We start from the raw sequence: 11209 nt of genomic DNA on the forward strand, positions 1-11209 counted from the left end.
GAGAGAGAGAGAGAGAGAGAGAGAAGGAAAGAGAGAGAGAGATATATAGAGAGAAGGAGAGAGAGATATAGAGAGAAGGAGAGAGAGAGAGATATAGAGAGAAGGAGAGAGAGAGATATAGAGAGAAGGGGAGAGAGAGATATAGAGAGAAGGAGAGAGAGAGAGATATAGAGAGAAGGAGAGAGAGAGATATAGAGAGAAGGAGAGAGAGAGAGAGAGATAGAGAGAAGGAGAGAGAGAGATATAGAGAGAAGGAGAGAGAGAGAGAGATCTAGAGAGAAGGAGAGAGAGAGATATAGAGAAGGAGAGAGAGAGAGAGATATAGAGAGAAGGAGAGAGAGAGATATAGAGAGAAGGAGAGAGAGAGATATAGAGAGATATAGAGAGAAAGAGAGAGAAGGAAAGAGAGAATGAACAATGGCCTGTTAAATGGGGGAAGAGAGAGATATAGAGAGAGAGAGAGAGAGAGAGAGAGAGAGAGAGAGAGAGAGAGAGAGAGGGGACAATGGCCTGATAAATGGGGGGAAGAGAACAGGTTTGCAGTGCATTTTGTTATATTTTCTTATTGCTGTTGGAATCAGTTTTTTGTTTACTATGTCAGAAAGTCATATATCTGGTCTGTTATTATCCACATTATTACTTCACTGGACACATACTTGAGTCCCTCTCTCCTCCTGGTAGATCTCTGTGGATGGTTAGCCATGTTTGGTATTTGGGTGGTGTAGGTAGTGTAGGTTAAAAGGACAGACTGCAACTGCCTATGGACTCTTCACCAGCCTGCTAACAGATCACCTGGACCAGCCATACAGTTCATGTTCCAACCAAGCCTTTAGGCAATGGACCTGGTCTGGACAAGACCTTCACCCAACATACAGTACATGTTCCAACCAAACTACATGTCCAGTACATGTCCCAAACACGCCTAGGCAGTGGAGGAGGCAGACTGCTGGACCATAACCATGTGCCTCTCCATGCCAACTAAGAGCCCCGCCCCCCCCACCCTCCACTGCACTGTCAGACAGTGTCCCCACCCCCTTGACAGGAAGGGAGCAGACCGCTGACATCACAGTCAGTCAAAGGGTGGAAAACCCTCCCATTGGTGGGGGCCATAGTGACATCAGCATAGACCAACAAGGATGAGATATCTCATTTGCGGATGCCCTTAATGACATCACAGAAAGCCGAGATGGCCATATCTCGTTGGTGGAAGCTTCTATGACCTCAGCAGATGCCAAGGAGACAGTGTTTTGATATGTTGATTGGTTGCTTGGTGTACAAGCAGGCTTGGTACATTTGTGGCAAATATAATTCTGCTTGTTCAGTAAATGCAGGTGGTAAAAAAATGAAGGATACTCATGTCACAAAGTATATAAAGAATTATGCTTAATAATGACAATGGAAATGAATAAATATAAAAATATATATGATAAATACTGTATAGGACATGACAGAGGTTGTGACTCTGCAGTATGGGGTTAGGATTAGTTGCACAAAGAGAAAGCACAAGGCTCTTTTGGAGTCCTGTTGTACAGCAATGTAATTATTTCAACAGAGTTCTACAGAATGAATTTTAGCCTATAAATATCTTTCTTACTGTGCTTGGGGATTATTGTTCTCATTATTATAATTATGACCATGATTATTCACATTACATCTGCGTCCAAAATGGCACCCTATTCCCTATGTAGTGCACTGCTTTTGACCAAGTCAAATGACAGGAATTAACACCAGGTTAAAAGTAGTGCACTATATAGGGAATAGGGTGCCAATTCGGACACATCTTATGATTCCCCTCCCATCCTTTTCAGGGTACTGGAATATGAGTGTTCTGTAACTCCATGTAACAGTGTGTGTTTTGGTATCACTGACTGTCACTCCTTCCTCATATCTGTACGTGTCTGACATGAACCCTGGCCTCTGTCCCCTGACCTTTAACCTCCACCGCCCCTCCACCTTTTTAGTTCACAGGGGTTGACTCTTTGTTAATGTACAGTTTTCAGAGCACAAAATGAATGTGTCACATTTCTAATAAAAGTATATCTATATAATAAAGTATCAGTTGTCCTGGTGCGTTATACTGACAACGTTCGTAATATATAGCCTATTTAATCGCCTAGATTCCACTGACTCACCGCTGCGTAAATCTAAATTACATAGCAAAAAACTCCCCATCAACATCAGTCAGTTGAAACTAGAGATATCTGTTTTGTTGCATTGGATGCTTCTCAATCCACCACTTCCCCCAGTGTTGCACTTCCTCATCTGTGGTGAAAGGTGGCAGAGTTAGAGCGTGTTTGTCAGACCATACCTAAATGGATCCTAAAATTCAAAATTCAAATCAAGTAGCATGACCATTTTAAAACAATTCCACATGTCAGCATAGCTCCCCCCCGCCAATGCCCACCCCCTCCCCCAATGTTTGTGCCCGCATGGTGTCCTCCGTCGAAATTATTGCGCAATCTCCAGCTGCGTGCATTTTTCCATTTGGTTCAGAGGAGAAACCAAACTGCCAGGAATGATTTATCATCGAATAGATATGTGAAAAACACCTTGAGGATTGATTCTAAACAACGTTTGCCATGTTTCTGTCGATATTATGGAGTTAATTTGGAAAAAAGTTTGGCGTTGTAATGACTGAATTTTCAGGGTTTTTTCTTAGCCAAACGTGATGAACAAAACGGAGCGATTTCTCCTACACAAATAATATTTTTGGAAAAACTGAACATTTGCTCTCTAACTGAGAGTCTCCTTATTGAAAACATCCGAAGTTCTTCAAAGGTAAATTATTTTATTTGAATGCTTTTCTTGTTTTTGTGAAAATGTTGCCTGCTGAATGCTAGGCTTAATGCTATGCTAGCTATCAATACTCTTACACAAATGCTTGTGTAGCTATGGTTGAAAAGCATATTTTGAAAATCTGAGATGACAGTGTTGTTAACAAAAGGCTAAGCTTTTGAGCCAATATATTTATTTCATTTCATTTGCGATTTTCATGAATAGTTAACGTTGCGTTATGCTAATGAGCTTGAGGCTATGATTACGCTCCCGGATACGGGATTGCTCGAAGCTAGAGGTTAAAAAATATTCCATGAATTGACTCCAAAATTTGTCAAACCACAAGGCATCCAACGCAATTACCTGGAGGAATATTGAGGGCTGAAATTGTGTGTATGTGTGCAGGCTCATGTGTGTGGGTGTGTGTGTGTGTGCTCATGTGTGTGTGTGTGTGTGCATGCTCATGTGTGTGTGTGTGGCGCTCATGTGTGTGTGTGTGTGTGTGTGTGTGTGTGCATGCTCATGTGTGTGTGTGCGCTTGCGCTCACCTGTGTACATGTTCGTCCATATGTGTGTGTGCTCGTGCTTCCGCTTGTGTGTGAGATTAGAAATGGGAAGGCGTGTGGCTGTAATGACCTAAGCATTATTTACAGCCCCTGAACTGGCACCCAATCTGGACAACAAGACGCTCACATGGCTAATAAAGATTAAACTGCTCGTAAAATAGCCCAGGCAAATAAAAATGATGTGTGTTATTATTAGATTTAAGGAATATATCAACGGTGGAGGCAAATAGAGGATAGAGGATATTACTCCATGTCACTGCAGAGCTGCTAAATGTCCTCTCCCTAATTATTGGGCTATAACTTATTCATTAATTTATTCACAATGGATCAACTTTAGACATTTTAAGTGGGGCAAATCCAATGTAAAGGGTTTTAGGGGCCTACTGTACAATACAAGAATGTTTAAAAGGTATGCTGGACTGCTGGACTATCCACAAGTTATCTCTTAGGAAAATAAGGAGTTGCATCAAACTATAAACACAAAAGTCATTAACATTTGACCTGATCTAAATATTACCAAGGTACAGAGGCCCAGAACCCAGTAGGTGTAGGAGTTGTTCCCCTCTATGCAGAGGTTTGTTCTCCAACCCCTACACTCCCTCCATCCTCCACATCTCCACTCAGAGAGAGGAGGCCAGCTGCACAGTGGAGCGAACTCACTGAAACACGACTCCAAAGAACAGCATCTGGCCTTCCACACACAGACAACAAATCAATGGGCATTGTTCCGCTCCCTGATTCTCTTCTGTTTTAGCTTTGTGTTTAAAAAAGTTTTTGGGGAATTAGACTATTCATCTGGAATCTGAAGTTTTGTCTCCCTCCCTCCTCCCCTGTGGTTGGGCACAGATGATAATTTATTTTGTGTTTTTCAGAACAGGGAATGTATGTGCAGCAGTGTCACAGGGACTCAGAGAGAAGCTGGCACTGATTTAGGCTGACAGGGTCCAACAGCCAACCTACCTCAATGCCCAAGGCTGTGTTTGTGTGTGCGCACGTGCGTGTGTGTTACAAACACACTGACTCACCTTCCTCTCTCCTCTCTCATTCACAGCCAAGCCAAACTTTCTTCTCATGTAACCACCCTACCAGTCCTGGTTCAAAGTGCAGTGAACAGGTTCTCCAAGTATTACAACCCCTACAAATGACTCTGGTAGACCTTCGCTGGTCCCATATACACATTAGAATGCCTCCAATGATCCAGCGTGAGCCGCAGTCTTGTTAGAAACCTATAGTACCCATCATTAGCGTCCATCCATAGATATTAGCCTCACATTGTACATTAGGTGATCAGCAGACATTAGGTTCACGCTGGAGGAGAGAGGAATGGAAGAGCTGGAGGAGAGAGGGAATGGAAGAGCTGGAGGAGAGAGGAATGGGAGAGCTGGAGGAGAGAGGAATGGAAGAGCTGGAGGAGAGAGGAATGGGAGAGCTGGAGGAGAGAGGAATGGAAGAGCTGGAGGAGAGAGGGAATGGAAGAGCTGGAGGAGAGAGGGAATGGAAGAGCTGGAGGAGAGAGGAATGGAAGAGCTGGAGGAGAGAGGAATGGGAGAGCTGGAGGAGAGAGGGAATTGGAGAGCTGGAGGAGAGAGGAATGGAAGAGCTGGAGGAGAGAGGAATGGAAGAGCTGGAGGAGAGAGGAATAGAAGAGCTGGAGGAGAGAGGAATGGGAGAGCTGGAGGAGAGAGGAATGGAAGAGCTGGAGGAGAGAGGGAATGGGAGAGCTGGAGGAGAGAGGAATGGAAGAGCTGGAGGAGAGAGGGAATGGGAGAGCTGGAGGAGAGATGAATGGAAGAGCTGGAGGAGAGAGGAATGGAAGAGCTGGAGGAGAGAGGAATGGGAGAGCTGGAGGAGAGAGGAATGGAAGAGCTGGAGGAGAGAGGAATGGGAGAGCTGGAGGAGAGAGGAATGGAGAGCTGGAGGAGAGAGGAATGGGAGAGCTGGAGGAGAGAGGAATGGAAGAGCTGGAGGAGAGTGGAATGGGAGAGCTGGAGGAGAGAGGGAATGGGAGAGCTGGAGGAGAGAGGAATGGAAGAGCTGGAGGAGAGAGGGAATGGAAGAGCTGGAGGAGAGAGGGAATGGGAGAGCTGGAGGAGAGAGGAATGGGAGAGCTGGAGGAGAGAGGGAATGGAAGAGCTGGAGGAGAGAGGAATGGAAGAGCTGGAGGAGAGAGGAATGGAAGAGCTGGAGGAGAGAGGAATGGAAGAGCTGGAGGAGAGAGGGAATGGAAGAGCTGGAGGAGAGAGGAATGGGAGAGCTGGAGGAGAGAGGAATGGAAGAGCTGGAGGAGAGAGGAATGGAAGAGCTGGAGGAGAGAGGAATGGAAGAGCTGGAGGAGAGAGGAATGGAAGAGCTGGAGGAGAGAGGGAATGGAAGAGTTGGAGGGGAGGAGAAAGGATTGCTTCATTTTTTCATGACCTCAATCTCCCTCTTCACCCTCTTCACCATTTGTGTCCTCTTCCGCCCTCTCCCTCTTCTCTTTCCCTACCTTCTGCTCTTCTCTCTCTCCCCCCATTACAAGCCTGTCTATGCTGCCTCCCTAAATCTCATTGGAGAGGAACACAGCATCCAAACTGAACACACCCAGCTGAAGATAATATATATATTATTATATATATTATTATATATATTAAATTATTTATTTGATATACCAGACTGTTTAATTATATATATATATATATATATATATATATATATATATATAATATTAAACAGTCTGGTATATCAAATAAATAATTAAATTAACATAAACCCCCTGGCATTTTCTCTTTGGTCATCAGTTAATTTTTCATAACTGCTTTCACTAATTCATGAGGACATCTGTTTTTACAGCTTCCCCTTTGCTGGGTTAGACAGGCACAGCGATTACGACTGACTTCAGCTGCAAACTGCTCTGTTTGGTCGAGAGATTACCAGGACCTCTGAGGGCAATTACAACAGCTGAAGACATTCGTGCAGACACACACTCACTTTCACATACATACACAGACTCTCTCGCTATCTTCGCTTGGCCAGCAAAACACACACACACACACGCACACGCACACACACACGCACACACACACAACACCCTTATCCATGTAGTTACAGGCTAATGGTGCCGCCAGGCTATTACTCTTGGGTTGTAGATAACATTGGTGGTTGCAGGCACACACACACACACACACACACACACACACACACACACACACACACACACACACACCAACATATCCCAGCCCTGTTCTGCAATAGCCAAAGGCTTATCACTACAGCCCACGATCACACCACCAGACTGACAGAAAGCAGCTATATGGCCTAAGACTTGTTTTCAGATCGCTCTAAATCCTCCTGTATAAAGACTCTGCTAAAACTGCTAAGAAGAGGAAACCACTTGTGTTGTGAGGTGGAACATGTTGTTGTTGGGAGGATGGGCGCGTAAAAGATTGCTAGCCACTCCTGCAGTTCCAAATTCAAAAGGTTAAGTTAGCATATTTTCAAGAAGGGGCTATTTTGTGTGGTATTTAAATAGAATAGAGTCCATGTATTTGATTATTTGGTGTGAGTTGTCATCTCATTGTTTGTCCTGTTTCCTTTTTCCAGGAGGCAGAGTTTATAGGTGCTTTGCAGGGACCCTAGCTGTGTTCACTCCAGATGAGAGGGCTAATTAAATGTAATCTGCAGGAGAGGCCTGGATTCGAATACATGGAAATCACCCCTCTGTGTCTCTCTACCATGCAATTAGGCCCAATGTGTGTGTGAATATGAGCATGTGAGTGAATGTGTGTGTGTGCATGCATTCTCCTCATCAAGTGGGGTGTGTGTGTGTGTGTGTGTGTGTGTGTGTGTGTGTGTGTGTGTGTGTGTGTGTGTGTGTGTGTGTGTGTGTGTGTGTGTGTGTGTGTTCATCAAGTGTAATCAATGAGATAAGCCTGAAAATAGCTGATTCTGTCTTCCTGATTAGAATCCTGCTGAAAACCCCTATCAACAATGGATGTTAAGAAAGACAAAATACAACTACAACTCACTACTACCACTCGCTGAGAAATGGACAGAGAGAGAAAGACAGAGAGAAAGAGACAGAGACAGAAAAGAGAGACAGAGATGAGAGAGAGAGTGACAGAGAGAGAGGGGGTGACAGAGAGAGAGAGATAGGGTGACAGAGAGAGAGAGGGTGACAGAGAGAGAGTGAGAGATACTAATAAGGACTGTATGTACTCAAATACTAGATAGTCAGAATATCCTCTAGTCTCACATCATGTAATACTGTATAAATGTAATGTATATATATCTGAATTAAGAAGGTGTCTCTTCTTACTTAGTCAAACATTCATGAATAAACTCATGGGGTCTTTGTACATGTCTATATGCATCTAACACAGCATCTTGAAACTGACACCTCTCAAGCACACACCTGTCTCAAACAAAATGGCTCCCGTCAGGTGTTGGTACTGATGAGCATTACCTGTCCCTACCTGTCCTGCTGTGGTCCAGGTTGATCCACATTCTCCCTGACTGCCTAAATGATGGAGAAAGACCCTGTTTTAAACACATACACACTTCGCTGACATCCGCTGACTCACTCTCATTTACAGCCTGTCACTCTCCTGCTCTTACCCAGAATGCTCCGTGGCAGCGGCTGGACGGAGCCCATCCACACTGTTCTGTGTCTGGCCCCGACAGTGATTAATGTCTCCCCTCCAGAATGAACACACACGCAGAACGGAACACACACACATTCGGAACATACTCAGAAGCAAAACACACACACGGAACAAACACACACACATGGAAGGAACACACAAATAAGTAAACACACAGCTAGTTGTTTGTTTCGTATACTCCTCTATTGGACATCAAAGAAAAGCATGTTTTACTAGTGATGAGAAAAAATGTAACCTGCACACTGCTCTTTATTAAGCTTTACGTATGATGGAATGTCACAGCGAACCAAAAACAAACCATGGTCTCTTAGGTCTCCTAATAGAATGGGGCTTCCGCAATTCTCAGTCAAATGTTTTGTAGAGATATGGATCATACATACATTATTTGAATTATCCAAGAGCCATACCAACATACGGTCTAACGCACTGCATCTCTGTGCAAGAGGCGCCACTACAGTCCCCAATTAGCCCAGCGTCGTCCAGGTTTGGCCGGGGTAGGCCGTCATTGTAAATAAGAATTTGTTCTTAACTGACTTGCCTAGATAAATAAAGGTTCAATTAAAAATTAAACAATGTAATTACATACAGCAGCAGGATCAGGGCAGCAGCCTGATCCACATTCCAGTTTCAACATGAAACCAGGCCTATTGTACCAGTGGTCGTTTTGAACAACTTCTAATGGGTAATATAATTGAAAAACTCATTAAAAATAAATCAACAATAGTGCTTATCTCTACAGTCATAATAGCCGAGCCATCAGTTGCCCGCTCATTTGAGACGCGGTGGCCGGAGAGCAAGGGAAATGTTTTCCCCACAAAAAACTATCTGTAATCATCACGAAGAAGTAACGTTCCTCCTTCATGGAGGAAAGTGCAGGGGAAAGAAATGTCATTGGTTGCCTCTGGACCTATCTGTGCAACCAGACCAAAGAATATCTCAGAGCAGCAAACTTAACTTTCATGAATAAGGTTGCCATTATTTTTGTTGTTTTCAATCAGAGATTTATTACAAAGTTCATATTAATATACATTTTTAAGTCGGCCTTTTACGAAGGCCAACACACTTGGAATATAAGTGCTTCTGGAAGTTTAACACCATAAAGTACAACTCGTCACAATAATGACATCTACCTACACTCACCAGAAAACAGTAGGGAGATAATGCTGCTTCTACTAATGCTACAAATGGAGGCTTCTGTGGCTGGTCGCTCCTGAGAGTAGCACGATGCCAGAAAAGCTTTCATGCTAATAAGCTGAGAGGAGTCGTTGTGAATGGACGGTCTGTATGTGTGTGTGTGTGTCTGTATGTGTCTGTATGTGTGTGTGTGTGTGTGTCTGTATGTGTGTGTGTGTGTGTGTGTGTGTGTGTGTGTCTGTATGTGTGTGTGTGTGTCTGTATGTGTCTGTATGTGTGTGTCTGTATGTGTATGTGTGTGTGTGTGTGTGTGTGTGTGTGTGTGTGTGTGTGTGTGTGTGTGTGTGTGTGTGTGTGTGTGTGTGTGTGTGTGTGTGTGTGTGTGTGTGTGTCTGTATGTGTGTGTGTGTGTCTGTATGTGTCTGTATGTGTGTGTCTGTGTGTGTGTGTGTGTGTGTGTGTGTGTGTGTGTGTGTGTGTGTGTGTGTGTGTGTGTGTGTGTGTGTGTGTGTGTGTGTGTGTGTGTGTGTGTGTGTGACTCATTGGGCCTCCGACCGACCTGACCAGAGTAATGCGACGACGCATCGTTCACTTGTTCTTAATTACTAAGAATCAGAACCAGGGTAGTTTTATTCTGAATGGATTTCCCTCTCGTCACACTGCCGTCTCTATCTGGCTAATGTGAGTCGACTTAATAAGAGGAAGCAAACCACTCAGGGATTTCACAATGAGGCAATGAAGTCTTTAACACAGTTACAGAGTTTAATGGCTGTGACAGGAGAAAACTGAGGATGGATCAACAACATTCTAGTTACTCCACAATACTAACCTAAATGACAGAGTGAAAAGAAGGAAGCCTGTACAGAATAAAACTATTCCAATACATGCATCCTATTTGCAATAAGCCACTAAAGTAAAACTGCAAAAAATGTGGCAAAGAAAGAAACATTGTGTCTTGAATATAAAGTGTTATGTTTGGGGCAAATCCAACACAACACATCACTGAGTACTGCTCTTCATATTTTCAAGCATGGTGGTGGCTGCATCATGGTATGGGTATGATTGTCATTGGCAAGGACTAGGGAGAGTTTTGATGGGATACAAATAAGCCCAGGCAAAATCCTAGAAGAAATCCTGGTTCAAGTCTGCTTTCCGTCAGACACTGGGAGACAAATTCACCTTTCAGCAGGACAATAACCTAAAAGACAAGGCCAAACACACTGTTGTTCTTGAGTGGCCTAGTTACAGTTTTGACTTGAATCGGAGTGAAACTCTATGGCAAGACTTGAAAATGGCTGTCTAGCAATGGTCAACAGCCAACTTAAAGTGGTTAACAGAGCTTGAATATTTAATTTAGACTAATAATGTGCACATATTATACAATCCAGGTGTGCGAAGCTCTGAGACTCACACAGAAAGAGTCACAGCTCTAATCGCTGCCAAAGGTGATTCTAACATGTATTGACTCAGGGGTGTGAATACTTATGTAAATTAGATATTTATGTATTGAAGTTTCAATACATTTGACAAAATTTCAAAAAACATGTTTTCACTGTCACTACATATACTACATATACAGGATGGGCTGTCCAGGTGATCCTTTATTGCTTATAAAGATGTTGGGTTGTAATACGGAGTGGAGAGGAGAGAGCCACCCTTTCATCTTGCATCTTCCAAGAGTCTATAATTTCCTGCAGAATATCATTTCCTGTCCGAGAAGCGAGCCTTTATGTGTGACACGAGACTCTCTCTTCCTTGTTGATATATCTGAACATTCTGTACTTACTCAATACTGACAATATTCTCCCTAAAATGAGCTTTTTAGCATAGAAAAGCTTCCGGCAGATCATCATTGATTTTCTTGAAAGGCTTCAAGGTCTTGTTTGACATCACTGGAAATAGGATGTTTCCATGGCATAAACACTTATCATTCAAACGATGAAGGAGTCTCACTTGAAATGAATGAAAGCCTTCATAGATGCTTCACATATAATTTATGAAGTGGGACCAATATAGATCAAACTGACCCAGAACAAACTTGATAAAGTTTAGAGCAATAAGATGCAGAATAGTCTAGTTAGTAGATCCTAGCAT

Source organism: Oncorhynchus tshawytscha, linkage group LG23 (genome assembly GCF_018296145.1).
Source record: "Oncorhynchus tshawytscha isolate Ot180627B linkage group LG23, Otsh_v2.0, whole genome shotgun sequence".
Taxonomy (NCBI): Eukaryota; Metazoa; Chordata; class Actinopteri; order Salmoniformes; family Salmonidae; genus Oncorhynchus; species Oncorhynchus tshawytscha.